A 16,707-nucleotide genomic window follows, 5' to 3' on the forward strand; every position below is an offset into this window, starting at 1 on the left:
TTTTTCCCTTGTCAGTGGTGTAGGATGGAAAGGCAGGCAAGGGACAACGTATAGTTGTTTGGAGGGGATATGGTGTGCATGTAAAAAAAACCTCGACAAAATTTCCCTCATAGTATACTGCATGGTGTATACTATTAGCCCATTTCATTTTCATGTAGCCCTAGTTGACTTTCAGAATTCCTGTGGTGGCTTTTGAAGCTAAAAATATCATTTGATTGAAGTGAAATTTATAAGTTATCGATGTTAGTGCCAGGAACATCATGGATTATTGCTCTTCGTTATTATTATTAGTGATTTATTAATGTCCTAGTTCACAATGCAGCCTTTATAGCCTGTTTGGGTGACTTTGCAGCTGTGGTTGTGTGTTACACTTCGAGGATTATTGTTCCTAATTGTGGGCCCTGTAGAGGTCGAAATTTTTATCCTATTTTGGTGAAACGTGAAAGATATGTGTATATCCATCCCAAAGATCTCGGGTGGGTTCGATTTGGCACGTATCGGATCGTAACTTCCTGGATTATTGTCCTTGATTGTGCAAAAACAATTGCAATTTTTATTCAATTTAAAAACTGTTTAAATATAGGTTCCTTGGACAATAATCTCAAATGAATCTGAATTTCGTGAAACTCGGACCGAAACTCTCCGTCAAAATGGCCCCTCCCCATTACACAAATTGTGACAAATCATGTATTAAATACATAATATAATATAACAAGGTTGCGGGACCTCCAGATGGACTGTCCCGGAACGTCGTATAACGACAGGGTTCACAGAACGCTGATTATGGGGTTCGTCCTCATATGACCAGAATGGTTACCGCCAAATTTGAAAAAAAGATCTGTTAAAAATTATAGCCTCTATCACGTTCACAAGGTTTTCGGAAAAAGGGGCATAACTCCTGAAAAGAAAGTTGTGGAATGCTGATTATTGATAGGGATCGCCCTTTCATGGCCCCAATGCTTCACACCAAATTTGAAAAGAATCTGTTTAAACACAGATCCAATTCAGTTTCGTTTTTTGTCCCCTGCCTTTCGAAGTAGAAAGTATAAAAAAAAACGAAACGAAATATAGATCTGTATTTTAATCAGATTGATAAAAAAAAATTTGAAACAAATTTGAAGGTTCCTCAGTTTAACTTGTGTTTTGACATATCAATGAGACCCGGTCTGTAGATTATTTGTTGTAAACCTTCTTCTATCACTAAACGAAGAAACTATAACTATAATGATTAATTTCAGATCTGATGTACTCCATGCCCCGTAATAATATTACCAATATCAATTAAGTCTTAATATTATATAGCTTATGAATCTATATGAGTTTGTTTTGCTATTGAGGGCTTTTAATGTCAAATGGCTAATTTACCCCATCGGATGGAAAGGTAATTGAATATTATTATGTAACAAGAAACAAGTTACATTCCCACGAAAGTATTTATGTAGTGGGGAGAGCGGGGTACAGTGGGCATGATTTCTTATTTTTTAGTAAATTGACCAGAAGTGAAGTCCTACAGAGAATCAAACTATGTACTCAGTTGAAGCCAGTCATATGTTCGATTTAACAGTGCTGTTAAAAAGTTAATAAATTGAAACCATTTTTATGTAGATCATTGTAAAACCAAAATTTGTTTGGACCCAATGTGCCCCGTATGTGGGGTACACTGGGTCACACTATGGGACACAGTTGGCCATCAATTATGTTTTGGGTTTTTTTAAAATGTATAGTAAACACACCGAAACTCATCAGAACTATGAAAACTAATCTTTAGTTCAAAATATGAATTTGTTTTAAGACTTGAACACAGATACGCAGCTTAACATTGAATAAAAAATCCTTTTATGCAAACCATTCCTATGATTTGTAAGTCAGTAAAGATTCGTAACCTAGGACCAATATTTCCTTAAAGGCCCAATACCACTCTTGTAACTGAATAATATGTCCGAATCTTTATTCTAGTCAAGAAATTGTAATATTTTACAATATTCCAATTAATTGATGATACAAATTTCATCTTAACACACCTAATTTAAAAAATTGGAAAAAATCAACTAAATGATTTGAAAAGCCTTACGTAAACCTTTTCAAATGTGACTTGGATTTAAAAATATTTTCGAACCCTCTCGACAAGTAAAATAGGATGTAATGGATAATTAACACAACAGGTAGGACACTTAAACATCTAATACTTAGAATAAGGCTATTATTTATTTTCTGGAGTTGTCAAGCCAGCAGGAGTGTTATTATCTCTTTAAAACAGATCAAATATCCAGATTCTGTCTAAAATGGACAAATGATATTTGACTAAACTAGAAAAGGTTATGCTCAGTGTGCCCCTCTGAAATGTGCAACGTCATCAACCACGACTGAAAATCGGAAATGGCAGGAAGGCATGTGATAGTATTATTTCTAATGAGAGTCAATTACTATCTCCTTCACCTGGAATTTCAAATTTTTGGGCTCCAACAAAATCTGAAGTGGCCAAGCAGTTTAACCAGTCCACCAAAAATTCACTTTTGCGTCAGAAAAATGGTTAACGGCTGATATATATTAATCAGCTTACATGAATTTATTGAATTTAGGAGGACACATGTGGGCTATAAAGGGGAATTCCGTAGTGATGTCATAATTGAATTTTCCCTAAACAGTTAAACATTACAAAGCCTGGCTTACTGTGCCCCGCTTCCCCCTAGTTATTTTCAATCAAAGTATGGCATATTTGGTATATATTGAAAGTAGAGCCACTCACTAATTCTTTCTAGACAAATACTCAACAATCTGATTAAAATACAGATCTACATTTCGTTTCGGTTTTTTTTATTCTTTCGATGGCCTACACTACATGAAGATCTGACCGGTTGTAGCGATAGGTCGCGTTAGAGGTCATACGAGCGGCTTTTGACCCTATGACGGCAGACATTTGATTAATCAATCAGATTGAATCAGCCATAAGGCGCGCACATAAAAAAAAACGTTAAGAGTGTCACTAACTGGCAACCTGTCTGCTTGGGCGACGTTGGGAGCGCTCTGTATGTGTTGACCGAATGCTTAGCGGTTGTGATTTCCCCTTCCTTTTACGCAAGATGTGAAATATGCACAAAGTTTTGCAGCCTACAGAGGCCACAATTGAGAATGAAAAGATCTCTGGCGATTTTAATTTTGGTGCGAATCAGACCCCCTTTCCTGAAAACCTTGTGAACGTGCTAAAGGCTATACTTTTTATACGCCCACGTTGAAATGTGGTCGTATATTGCGTTGCCCCCGTCCGTACGTAAGTTTGTTGAACCTTGTCAACACTTTAACGACAAAGGTTATCGTCCGATCTGTATGAAATTTATATGCATCATTTAGATTAGTGAAACCACAAAGCCTATTGAATTTCAGCTATTTACAATAATTACTTCTAGAGTTATGGCCCCTGTTTCACTTTGGTCAACCATGTTAATGATCGATTGATGAAAGTTATCATCCGATATGTATAAAATTTATATGCATCATTTAAATTTGTGAAATTTCAGCCATTTTCGTCAATTATTTCTAGAGTTATGACCCTTGGCTTACTTTAGGAAACTTGTGAACGTTCGAATGACAAAAGTTATAACCCGATCTGTATGAAATATATGTGCATTATTTGAATTAGTAAAACGAAAAAGCCCTTCAAATTTCAACAATTTCTGTAAATTACTTCCAAAGTTAAGGTCCTTGTTTCAGTTTGTAGAACCCTGTGAACCCTCAAACGACGAAAATTATAATCTGATCTGTATGAAATTGTCTTGTAAATAAATGCCCCCAATTATCTACAAATGAATAAATATGCGACAACCCTTGTCCACCCGCTGGACGATTTAGCTGCTGTGGGCGTATGTTTCGTTGCCTGGCAACCTATCTTTAACAGATTTGATCAAATTTAATTTGAAAGATTGGAGTCATGAGAGAAAGAACCCCTATCAATAATGAGCGTTCCTCAACCTTTCATTCCAGTGCCATGCCTTCGTGGCGTATACTATAAAAACGAACCTCAGTCATTTTTCTCGCCCGTTTCCAATATATTTTATGCGCGTGAAATCACAAGGTCTGTCATGGTTTCAATTTCCCGCTTGAACGTGGCAAAGAGTAGGGTCACCTGTCCAACCTTGTAGATTAACTCCGGGTAGACCGATTTCCACCCGCTGCTATACAGCCCTACGTGCAAGCGATTTATAGAAATAAATATTGAATCACATGTTAGTCTCGAAATATTTAGCTTGTTTCGAGTAATTTTCTGAATTGAGAGCTTCGTATAAATTTTCTGAATTGAGAGTTTCGTATAGATTTTCTGAATTGTGACATTCTGCGCATATATATTATACAGATCGCCAAATTCAGAAAATTTCCTTTTTATCAGTACAGATTATTAAATATAGAAATTTTCTGAATATATCAATTCCCACCCAATCGAATTTTCCTGTTCTCCGTCCATCTCTTGAATGGCAACCGTGTGTTCAATTTTGTACAGTCAGCAGGTTATGCTGAAACTAGCATGCGTCTGCGAGTTGGGATGGGCGGGAAAACCTACTTCTTTGCTAATTATGGAAAGCCAAAAATGAATCTACTTTTAGCATATGTTTTACAATACATATACTATTCAAAAAAAGTAGGGGATATTTGATTTTGGGGGCATAATACTAAAATATGCAAATGACTACGAAAAAAGTCACTATAGAACCGAACAGAAGAAACATTTCCAGTTACATGTGACGCCCAAACGCACCAATAGCTACCGCATGGAATGCAGGTGATGCTTGGGATCATCATGGGGTCCAACCCAAGATTTGCACGACTCTGACTTTGAATGTTACAGTCATTGTGGCATTGAATTCCAGGGTGGAAACATCAGTTTAATTGTTTTAGTGACCAGAAAACAAATTTTGATATGCGTCGGCTTACCCAAAATGAAAGGTTACGTGCCCTTGGCATGCTACAGATCGGCACAACACAGGCGGTTGTGGCGCGGACGATGAATGTTTCTCAGTCTGTCATAAGCAGGCTATGGTCCAGATACCGTGATACACAATCTGTACAGGACAGACCATGCTCAGGTCGACCAAGGGCGACAACTCAAGCCCAGGATCGATTTATCCGTACCTTGGCCTTGAGAAATCGTGTCATCACAGCAAATCAGATCAGCGCTCGTCTTCAAACAGACACTGGTGTGAGAGTGAGTGGCCAGACGATTCGGAATCGACTGCATAGGGGTCACCTTCGCGCCCGACGTCCTCGCGTGATCCCTTGTTTGAGAGATCATCACATTCAGGCAAGACGTCGTTGGTGTAGGGATCGTCAACACTGGGATAATCGACGCTGGAGCAATGTGATGTTTTCAGATGAGTCAAGGTTCACTGTTGATTTTTTGGACAGACGTAGGAGGGTGTGGCGTCGTCGAAACGAGCGCTTCCAAGACGTTAACGTCATCAGACATGATCGATTTGGGGGTGGTTCTGTTATGATGTGGGGAGGCATCACTGTTGCTGGAAGAACGGCTTTACATGTTGTTGCAGGGCGTGTTACAGGCCAGTACTACCGGGACAACATCTTGGCAGTCCATGTTGTGCCGTTCGCACGAAGTCATGGCCGCCGTTTCATCTTCCAGGATGACAACGCAAGATGTCACAGGGCCAGGATCGTTACAGGTTACCTCCAACAACAGAACATCACCACATTACCTTGGCCAGCACTGAGTCCCGACCTCTCCCCCATCGAGCATGTCTGGGACATGCTTGGACAGAGGTTACGTCAACGTCAACAACGTCCTGCCAATGTCCAAGAACTTGCTGCTGCGTTGCAACAGGAATGGGACAATCTGGACCAAAATGACCTTAGACGTCTCATTAGGAGTATGCCACGTCGGATCAATGCTTGTTTGGCAAACAGAGGAGGATTTACCCGTTACTGACTTGGTTGTGATGCTGTGGTAACTTTGCTGTTTGACCCCGGGTATCATTTTACCCTTATAATGGTCAGTCTGTGCCTTACTTAGTCTAACGATCATTTGGAATAAATCGATGAATGTGAACTTCATTTCATTTTGTCATTTGTTTCTTCGTCAGTTTCATTAGGTGACTTTAATAACGCTTAAAAATCAAATATCCCCTACTTTTTTTGAATAGTATATATACATGGACTCACAAGACTTCGGCGTTATTTACTTTCCACTACAGTGCAATATATTTATCACAGATTTTTTTATAAAATCAACTGATTTGAATTTGGGGCTGGCATTAAAGGCAACCGAATTGTATTGCAGCATTATTAAAGCACCCACCTATCATTTTTTATATATATATCATTGTTTGGTGTAGCTGGCTCATAAATAGATAATACCCTACAATATTTGTTGAAGATAAGTCACCCATGGTTGACTTCATAAAATAGCTTAATCGATGTTACACATTATTTACAATTAATCTCTTTATACTTACATGTATTTATATACCTATACTGTTATATACTGATTAATCTTAATATAATAACATAACATCCACTTTACTACTTAAATGTGTGACTATAGTATTGACCCTTTAATAGCAGACATCGTCTAGAGGCATACACAACAGTCTTTTTCAGTTGATATTTAATTTCACGATAATAAATTTTTCAACGTAGTGACGTTTCTTTGCATTTCTCACCTTAGTCATACACGTGCACTCGTAAACAATTTTGCTTTTGTACCGTAGTATCGTCATTTTGAGTCCCATTTAAATCGATCTTTATCAAGTACGATGAAACTATGAATTTTAATAATAAAAAAACACTGCTCCACAGTCTGTGCCGTCATCGGGTAATGTCTGCTATTCTAAGGAATTGCGTTTATAAATTGATTAATGACCGAATGATATATAAATATTTAAAATCTAGTGTTGCCATTTTCATTATCATTAAGAAACTACTAATGCCAAAACACATTATAATATATAACCACATGTAGGTAAGGTGGGGCCATATAATGCCGCTTTAAGATCTGTGCTCAATACGAATAATGACTTAGATTGCTTGAAGAATATCATTATTCCCGGAAGAATACGGGCTTTACAGTCAGGTATCTCTTATTTAAAAATGGGCCTGGAAGGACATTTTGTATTGTATATGAATAGGCAAATTTTAGAAAATTTCAGGAGTCTTTGTATTGTTGTGTCACGACGGGATTTTAACCCATTAGATTTCATTCTTCGTTGATTGATCATTGGCACCTTTGTTTCGATTAACATCGTCTCAAACTGAAATTACATGTATTTGGAACCATGCATATGTAGGCTAGGCTTCAAAAGAGAGGAAAGATCAGGTTATTGATGATGATCGACTCCAATGGGCTTTACTACCCGTGTCATTAATCTTGTTATGTGGTTCAACCTGCTATAGTATGGAAAGAGGCTTTAAGTCGAAATGGATTATGTTTAATCCAAATCCCGTTTTGATCAAATCGTAACAGTTTATAATAGGATATCGTGTAAACATGGATAGATGAATATCAACGACTGTGTGGTATTACGGTGGTTTTTGGTTGTAGTCAGAAAGTCTCGTGGAGTATTGCCATATTTATTTACGACACTTATTCTTCGGTTGGTCCGTGATCACCTCAGTAGACCGTTATGTTCAGAGACATATGGCTTGGTCAAAATGCTATACGGATAATTTGATTCTTTTATCCCATCGTTATTCGTTTACAAAAATGTGAATTAATATAGCTGAAGATTTAATGTTCTATTTTCTGATTATGAAACTAATTCATGCTCGGATTCGTGTGATTTAATTAAGACTGAGTGGATTTGAAATTTGGCACTACCCACAGGGAATTCGTGGTTATTTTGTTATTCAAGAATTCATTTTCCAGCTGTTTAACAAAATTCAATAAACAATAGTGTTCTACTGAGCGTTTCCAGCCACCATTACAAGGATATTGTTGCAGGGATATTGAATATTATTAGAAGCACTTCACAGTGACTGGGAAGCTATAGCTTAATGCTGCAAATTGTGTCTTACACGAAGTAATGGTCCCTAAAGATGAGTAAACTAACTCGTTCAAACAGTAACTTAAACAACAAAAACAATTTGGCCAATGTATTTCTCAAGCAAAGACTGGCCCAGTTTGATCGTGAACAGAAATATAGTATTTATCACATAGAGAGGAATAAATCGAGTACCAATCATTTTCTTACACAAATAAAACAGTGTGATAATTTTATAACGACGGGATCACTAGAGTAAGTATAGATATATATTCGGAAATTTTTCCTTTCAAGGAATCAGACTTCTATATTAAGCGCGCAGCCGTGCTTCGTCATTATCGATCGTTTGGACTTTTCAATTGCGGATGTTTCACAATCGTTGGATTATTTTACAATCATCGTTGATGATGATCATAATATAAAAGCTAAATATATACCATTTTAATTGCCGGATATAAAATATCAGACTCGAGATAAACAAAGACAATTGTTGATTTTAATGAACCAAGTCTTCGAAATTACCAAGTTCTTAACACAGAAGTTTAACATTTAATTTGCTGAGATATTGGCCTTCAAACTCTTATTTGAAAACCAACTTCAAAAAATGTATTATCAACACATAGCTCTGAGACTGGTACGTTTCTTGGGTTTCTCTTGCAATGTCAGAGAGAAGAGCTTGCTGTATACATTTTCATTCAAGACTAACTTTCAACGAAAAGACCAGCCCCCCTTGTCGGCACTGTAGACGACATCGCTGTCAAGTGGAAACCGGGCTTGAATAAATCCCAAGATTTAATCTTCTTCTTTAGTTGAGATAGTTCAGAAATAAGAGTTTAAATTTCATAACATTATCTTTTAATGTGTCCCTTTTTCAGACTCCTGGGGAAAACTAAAGACAAAAAGGTTGAGGAAGAAGAAGAGTTTGAAGAAACTGAATGTATAGACGGCCCGGATAAACCGACACAGACAAAACCATGTAAAAAAACATCATGCAGTCCTGTTAAAATACCAGACTGTTTACCCATCCGACACCAACACAGAACACACAATATCTCAACCATTAAGTCAGAATGGATACGGGAGGGTTCTAGAAAAAAATTAAGCGATTTTGAACGCGGGGAAATGTTTCTAGCCAAGTTAAGGGAGAAGGAACGGTACCTTGCAAGTTTACAACAAACTACAAGTGACGAAGACGATGATTACAATCCATTGTTAAGAAATGCTAAGAGTGGAATCTCCAGGCTTCCTAATTTCAAAAAAGCCTCCAACAGACCCTTTTCCTCTGGTGATCGTACCAACCGATCGAGAAAGCCATCTGAGCATCTGACAAAGAAACTCGATTTCGAAAAGGAACCAAAAACCCAAATAGCTAAGGCTGCTGACGTTAAATTCCCTCGTGTTTCTGAGACAGGCCCAGGGCCCGGTGTGGCTTGGCAGGATGAAAGTCCTCGAGGAGAGGACATGATGCGGGTGTTTTTGAATATAAAGATGAAGCTAAAGCCGAAACCACTCCATTGCCGAATTGATGATTTCTATGGTAAATTAGATGAAATGAAGAAGAAACAAGACGAACGAATGAAGAGTTTACCGTATTATGAGAAGCGACGAAGATGGTTGTTATTAACACGTGGTAACGAAGATGGTTTGGGTTTGGAAGAGTCAGACTGTATTCATTGATTATCGAAAATGACTGACATTATCACAAACTTATATTGTTATCGTAATTTTGATTATTGCCCCTTTCCCCTTTCGCTCGATAATAGCCATTTTAAAGTTTACATTGATCTCTATTGATTTCACACCGACATTTGTTTCGTACAGGCCAGCCCATTAGGATGTGCTTATAACAACAACACTAAACCGGTATATTTTATTTTCTTTAGTAATATTTTATTTATCACCCAATAATACATTCTACAGTAGATATCGCTTGTGTGATATATTTCATAATCTACAGCGATATCTCCTTAGGAGATATCGTTTTACATGAATTTGATTGGTCAGTTGAAAAGGAACTACTTTTTTATTTTAAAAGAACAGTTCATTTCTTATTAAAAGTAACATTTTTTTTATTAAAAATGAACTATTGTTATTCAATTGACCTTGATGGAAACACTGGGTCAATACAAAGGACTTTGCAAAGGTTGAATTGCTGTCAAAAAATGATGTATCATTACGCCTTAAGTTTCAGTAAAAGTGAAATCTACAGCAAAGAATTATATTTATCTATTTGTGCATGTAAGAAAAGATTGGGTGATAAATAAAATCTCCTACTCGTCTTTTTTGATATCAAAAAAGACTGGTAGAAGATTCTCTATATAATGTGAACGATTTGGGTTGTTGTTCGTTTAAGGTTTTATAATAGTTTTTTAAAACTATTATAGAACCTTAAAACTATAAAAAAAAAACTTGCGAAATGTATAATACTGGCTGAAGATGAAAGAGTAATGGATATCTGTATCAATAATTTAAAATCTATAAGTTGTTCAGTATTAACCACGAAAATGATGTATTTATTAATTGTAGTTAATATTATGGAGAATAGATCGTTGTACATTATTTATTTATTAACGTATTTATACAGTATAATTACATGCCAGCATCATTTAATGTACTCCTTGTCACGTACAACCGGAAATTCGAAACCACGCCAGCTGACTCAATGATAGGCCTTATGATACAGAGCGTAGCGCGCACGTGCTAACCATTTGGCCATCCACCCCACCCCCCTCCTATATAGTTCAGTAAATTGTGGACTATAAGACGATTCTGTACGGGAACGATCGTAGCAAAAACGGATCACAACCGGTTAGTCCCGTCGAAGAGGAGGTTTCTTAGATTTCACCCATCTTGGTTTAACCATACGAACATTATCTTTGTATATTGTGACGTGCTGTCAATAAATAAATACTATACTAAACTAAAAATATTTGTTTTTGTGTTATGCAAGTGGATAGATATAATATATAGATATATAAATATAATCTTATCCACAATTTACATTGTGTGAGTAGGGGTCCCGGCCAGTGCACTGCTTTGACCAGGGGTCTATAATGCTGTTAAACGGCCCTTCGTGTAATTAACCAATCATTCGCCCGATTCTTGTTTTTGTCATGGAGAGATAACTTTAAAATTTAGCGTGGTACCAAATTTGATCTTGTATTGGGGACATTAGTTGTAGACTTTATTAGAACTATAAGATTGGATATTCACAAAAAGTTCTGTCAACTCTCACAAAACAGGCGGAATTAACATTCTCACAAAACAGGCGGAATTAACATGCAGGCCTCGAGATTCTGTCCCATTTCGTATCCTCTGGAAATTTAGCGTAATTAAAAGCGTAATTACATATTATACATTGCTATCTGAAATTGTTTCGCGCCTATGGCGCTCGATTCGATTATAACCCCATTCTTCCTCGCTCCTCTGTGGTCTTATATATTCTCCTCACTAACTTATTCACGGTTATAGTGAACGGCCCAGTTAGTAGTACCACTAGTACGTGGGGCAACATACTGTACAAATTTTCTGTTAACTCTCACAAAACAGGCGGAATTGACATTCAGATCTGAAGATTCTGTCCCACTGACTCCCATTTCTGATCCTCACGATTACAAGAATTTGCTCCCATCAATGACCTTAAAAGCCGGGATATTGACTCAAATTTTCATAATTTTCTCAGAGGTTTACAGTGTTTTGCAGTCTGGTGATTATCCATAGGAAATTTTTCTGCGTCGCCCTCTTGGATGCATTAGACAGGCGTACTGACAGGTTAGCAGACTTCAGCACTGGAGGACCTGTCCTTTTGGTTGAGATATAAATGGGTAGTTGTTGCTCAGATAGTTCCAAAGAAACCGTTTCTTCTTTTTGTTGACAGTTGATTTTCTCTCTGGTGCACATGAGAGAGTTTGTGGTTGAATAAGAACACCATTAACTCGATGCGATGTGCCTCCACCACTTAGTGTTTCTTCCTGCCTGTCAATGTTGTCAAAGGCGAGGACAGTTGGGATGCATGTGTGTGCCCATGAGGAAAGGGCGGGTTTGTTTTCATCTATACTGCTAATCTTTTTCACACATAAGGCTGTATCTATCTCCTGTAATCGTGTATAAGAACATGTGTGACCAAGGCGGTTCAATATCTTAATGAGTTCAACATTTCCGGTCAATGCCTTGATAGCCCATGGAAGGAGGATATGCTTCGGAGTTAGCACACGAGCATTTGTAACTGCACTAACGATGTCCTGACCGAAAGAGAGTGTCAACCGGTGGACTTTATCAAATAGTTGTTCAAATTGTTGACTGTGTTTGTATGTTTCAAGTTTGTCCTTCACATTTATATAGTCACAAGCAATGGCATCTGCTGAAAGGTTGTTTGGTATAATGTAAACATGGTTACTAGTACCAGCGGAAAAGAAGTGCAAAGTGTCACCAAATTCAGACTCAATGTTTCTACGGATATGCGTTTTAGTTGATGGTTTAATTTCATCTATGCCTTCATCCTGTAACAGGGAAACTAGCTTTGAAGTAAGGTCTCCCAGTGGGACAATACGGGGGTTTAAAAACAGATTGAGGCGGATATACCTGTACAACATTTGCAAAGCGTTAGCCTCTGCAATTTTATAGTCCTTGTTTTTCTCATTCACCGCAGAATCATTTGAGGTGTTTTGCGTTCCCACACTGGTGTATTTTTTGTAGCATGATGCATGGTAACAAGCTTCAGCTGCTACTATATCTCTCGAGGTAATTGCTAACATCTTTTTGTCATTTGTTTCGGTTGCGACAGCTCGAAGTGTCATGTCAGCCCGGAGTTCTATTGCTTGAATCAACGATTCTCGGGTTGATGTACCTTTTAAACATTTGTTCCTGCATTCACAGAAGACACATACTCTATCATATATACGAGTGGTTTCTGATGTGCCTTGACGTGATGATTTCCTTTGTGTTACAGATTCTTTCCCCTCGTCATCAGCCAGCTTCTTGAATCTTAACAGTTCTTTCTTGTGAGTGAACCTTGATCTGCATTCACGGTGGTAAAACACATTTGGTATATTATTAGTTGGATCGTCTACTTTTAAAGTCAAGATCGTGTCGAATAACCTAGTCTTTGCAGCGTCACAGAGTGTATGCCAGGAATCTGCATCTTTTGGTTTAACAAGTTCATCTGATGAAGCCTGCTCACCACAGATCAAACATGAGACCTGGTCAAGTTTCCGCCGTTTAGGAAAATCAGCCATGGTGACGACAGTTTGTAATCCAGAGCAGGATCTTGTCACAGCAAATTGGAAAATTCAACTGGTTCGTTTCTAGTTAGTGCGTTGCTAGGTGTGATGTCATAATAGATTATGATGTCATAGTTTGCTTCAGGTGACTATGACTACATAGAAACTTACCCTAGGAACGCAGCATCTGCATGAAAATCTCAACTTTACTTGAATTCTCCATGAGAGAAACTAAATATAGTGGAAATTCACAGATTGGGACGTTCATCATTGATTGAAAGTCTACTCAAGACTTGTGTTGAGTTTGCGGCCACCGCTGTACAGAGAGCGCTACTGAGCATACATTGATGTCACATTTATACCTTAAGGAGACTAAATACATAATTTGGCTAAAATTGCTCTGAGCATGATTCGGTAGTTAACTTACAAAATAAATATTGAAAACAAAATATCAAAAACGCTGTATTTTTAGAATAATCTGTTGATTTGGAAAACAATATGATTTATTCAACAACATGTATCATATACCAGCAGATGTAGAATTGTTTTATGAACATTTTGAGCCATATTCCATATCAATAGGCCAATCGGTTGTGGAGTTATGAGGATTTCCCTGACTTGCACCATTTCAAACAAAAAATGGCCAAGATGGCCGCCAAACTGACATTTGGCAAAGTGACCCGGAAGTCCATCAACCAAATTTGGACACTTTAGACACTAGGCTAACTGAAAATCATAGTTGAATCTATTCATCAAATTAGTAATGATACTCCAAAATCTGAGGTCTATCACATGGTCTATAAGAAGGCGCCAACACGCATACCAAGCCAAAATGCAACCCGAAAAGTAGAAAATAGGAAATAAACACACGCGCTATTAGCGACCTATCATTTTGGCTTGCTGTCGTACTGTCGACGTGCAATCAGGTCTCACACTGTCTTTCCTTTTTTTCCGTCAAAATGGATAATAATTTTTATACAAAAAAAAAATTGTTTATATTTTTTCCCCGCCAACTGGAATAATATTTTATCTGCCCAAAATGTCTGATAAAAAAACACCTTAGACTACAACAATTTAATTTATTATGTAGGCCTATTATAAAACAAATTTTCCGTACCGGTATATACAATATACAACAACTTACAAATCCGTCTTACATGGGGTTTGGGTGGTCTAGTGCGCGTGAAATCACAAGGTCTGTCATTGATTCAAGTTGTGTCTTTGATGGGGGGGGGGGGAGAGAGAGAGAGAGAGAGGGGGAGAGAAATGGGGTTTAACGTCCACTCGACACAAACTAGGTCATTTCGGGACTAACATATGGTTTAATTTTATTTCAATAATTCGCTTGCGCGTAGGGGTCTTTAGCAGACGGAGGAAACCAGAGGACCCGGAGAAAACCCACGAGGTTGGACAGGCGACCCTACTCCTTGTCACGTACAACCGTGGATTCGAAACCACGCCAGTTGACTCAATGACAGGCTTTATGATACAGCACGCACGTGCTAACCATTCGGCCATCCAACCCCCCTGGGGAGGGGGCTGATAAGGACAACTGTCTAGTTGTTCGGGTGGGACGAAAAACCGAGTTTCCTTGTACACATTGGCGTCTTCATTAACCCTGTACGGAGCAGAACAGTAGGTAGTTAAACCCCAATTTTATTTCACTTCATTTCTCTTTCTCTCTCTCATCGCCAATTTTTAAAATAAAATTGCACCATGCTAGTCTCTGGTTTGTCTCGAGTGGACGTTACCCCCCCCCCCTCTCTCTCTCTCTCTCCCTCTCTCTCTCTCTCTCTCCACAAAATACATTAGCACAGTTTTGAGGTGATCCACTAAGATCAGAATTTATTTTTGTTGTCTTTAGATATTTCCACATCTACTGAACGTATATATTCAGTCTCTACGTGCCATATGTGGAATGAAGCCACAGTAAATGAAATACAATTATCAATGCGCGTGTTCTAATGTGACCTTGAAAGTAGAGACTACTTCAACTTCCGAGGCGAAAAGTCGACAGCACGACAGCAAGCCAAAATCATAGGTCGCTAATATCGCCTTCAATACTAGACTTTATCATACAGACTATTTTGTTAACGCGAAATGCATGTATTTAAATGCGACCTGGCAAATTGGGACTACAGTCACTTCCGAGGCGAAACTCGAAAAGTCGCCAATACGACAGCAAACCAAAATGATAGGTCGCTAATAATTTCCTATTTTCTGTCGATTTGGCTTGTATAGCGTGCTGTCGCCTTTCATTTTATCGTAACTTCTACTTTTTGACTTTTCGACAGTACGACAGTAAGCCAAAATGATAGGTCGCTAATATCGCGTGTGTTTATTTCCTAATTCCTACTTTTCGAGTTGCATTTTGGCTTGGTAGGCGACAGTTGTCCTTGTCAGCCCCCCCCCCCCCCCCCGTCCTGCATCACTGACAAGGGGGAATCCGCCGGAAAATCTGGATGAACTTTCTCGGCCAATGCAGGGTTCGAACACCCGACCTCCACGTCCTGCATCACTGACAAGGGGGAATCCGCCGGAACATCTGGATGAACTTTCTCGACCAATGCAGGGATCGAACACCCGACCTCCAGGCTGGCTTAACATCCACTCGTTGCAAACTAAATCATTTCAATAATTCGTTTGCACGTAAAGGTCTTTAGCAGTGGATAGAAACTGGGGTATCCGGAGAAAACCCACAAGGTTGGACAAGCAATCCTACTCCCTTGTGGGGAATCGAAACCACACAACTTGAATCAATGTCAGACCTTGTGATTTCACGCGCACGTGTTAAACCACTAGACCACCCAATCCCCATGTATGTTGTTGTATATTGTATATATCGGTACGGGGAATTGTTTTATACTAGGCCTATATAATAAATTAAATTGTTGTAGCCTAAGATGTGTTTTTTTTATCAGACATTTTTGGCAGATAAAATATCCCAGTTTGCGGAAAAAAAAATATGAAGATTTTTTTTATATAAAAATTATTATCCATTTTGACGGAAAAGAATGAAATACAGCCCTGATTGCACGTATTCAAATGCGACCTGGAAAACTGAGACTACAACAACTTCCGAGGCGAAAAGACGCTAATAGCGTGTTGCGTTAATTTCCTAATTTCTACTTTTCGAGTTGGATTTTGGCTTGGTATGCGTGTTGGGGCCTTCTTACTGACATCAATAAATACAAAAATATGACTAAGTCGAAATTCGACAAGGCGGTATAGTATACAAGCCAAAATGCAAGTCGAAAATAAGAAATTAGGAAAAAACGAGGGGCGCTATTATCGCTGTGTGTTATTTCTTAATTTCCTATTTTCGAGTAGATTTAGGCTTGTATACCGTCTTGTCGCCTCGCATTTTGTCGTAACTTCTACTTTTCGACTTTTCGACTTTCGTGTTCTGAAGAAGCGAAAAGTAGAAATTATGAATGGTAGTTATAGGCTTCCATACTTATTTGTATTATTAAGACGAAAAATGTCTACTTTGTTGTCGCTTTTCATGT

This window comes from Patella vulgata, chromosome 6 (assembly GCF_932274485.2).
Source record: "Patella vulgata chromosome 6, xgPatVulg1.2, whole genome shotgun sequence".
Lineage (NCBI taxonomy): Eukaryota > Metazoa > Mollusca > Gastropoda > Patellidae > Patella > Patella vulgata.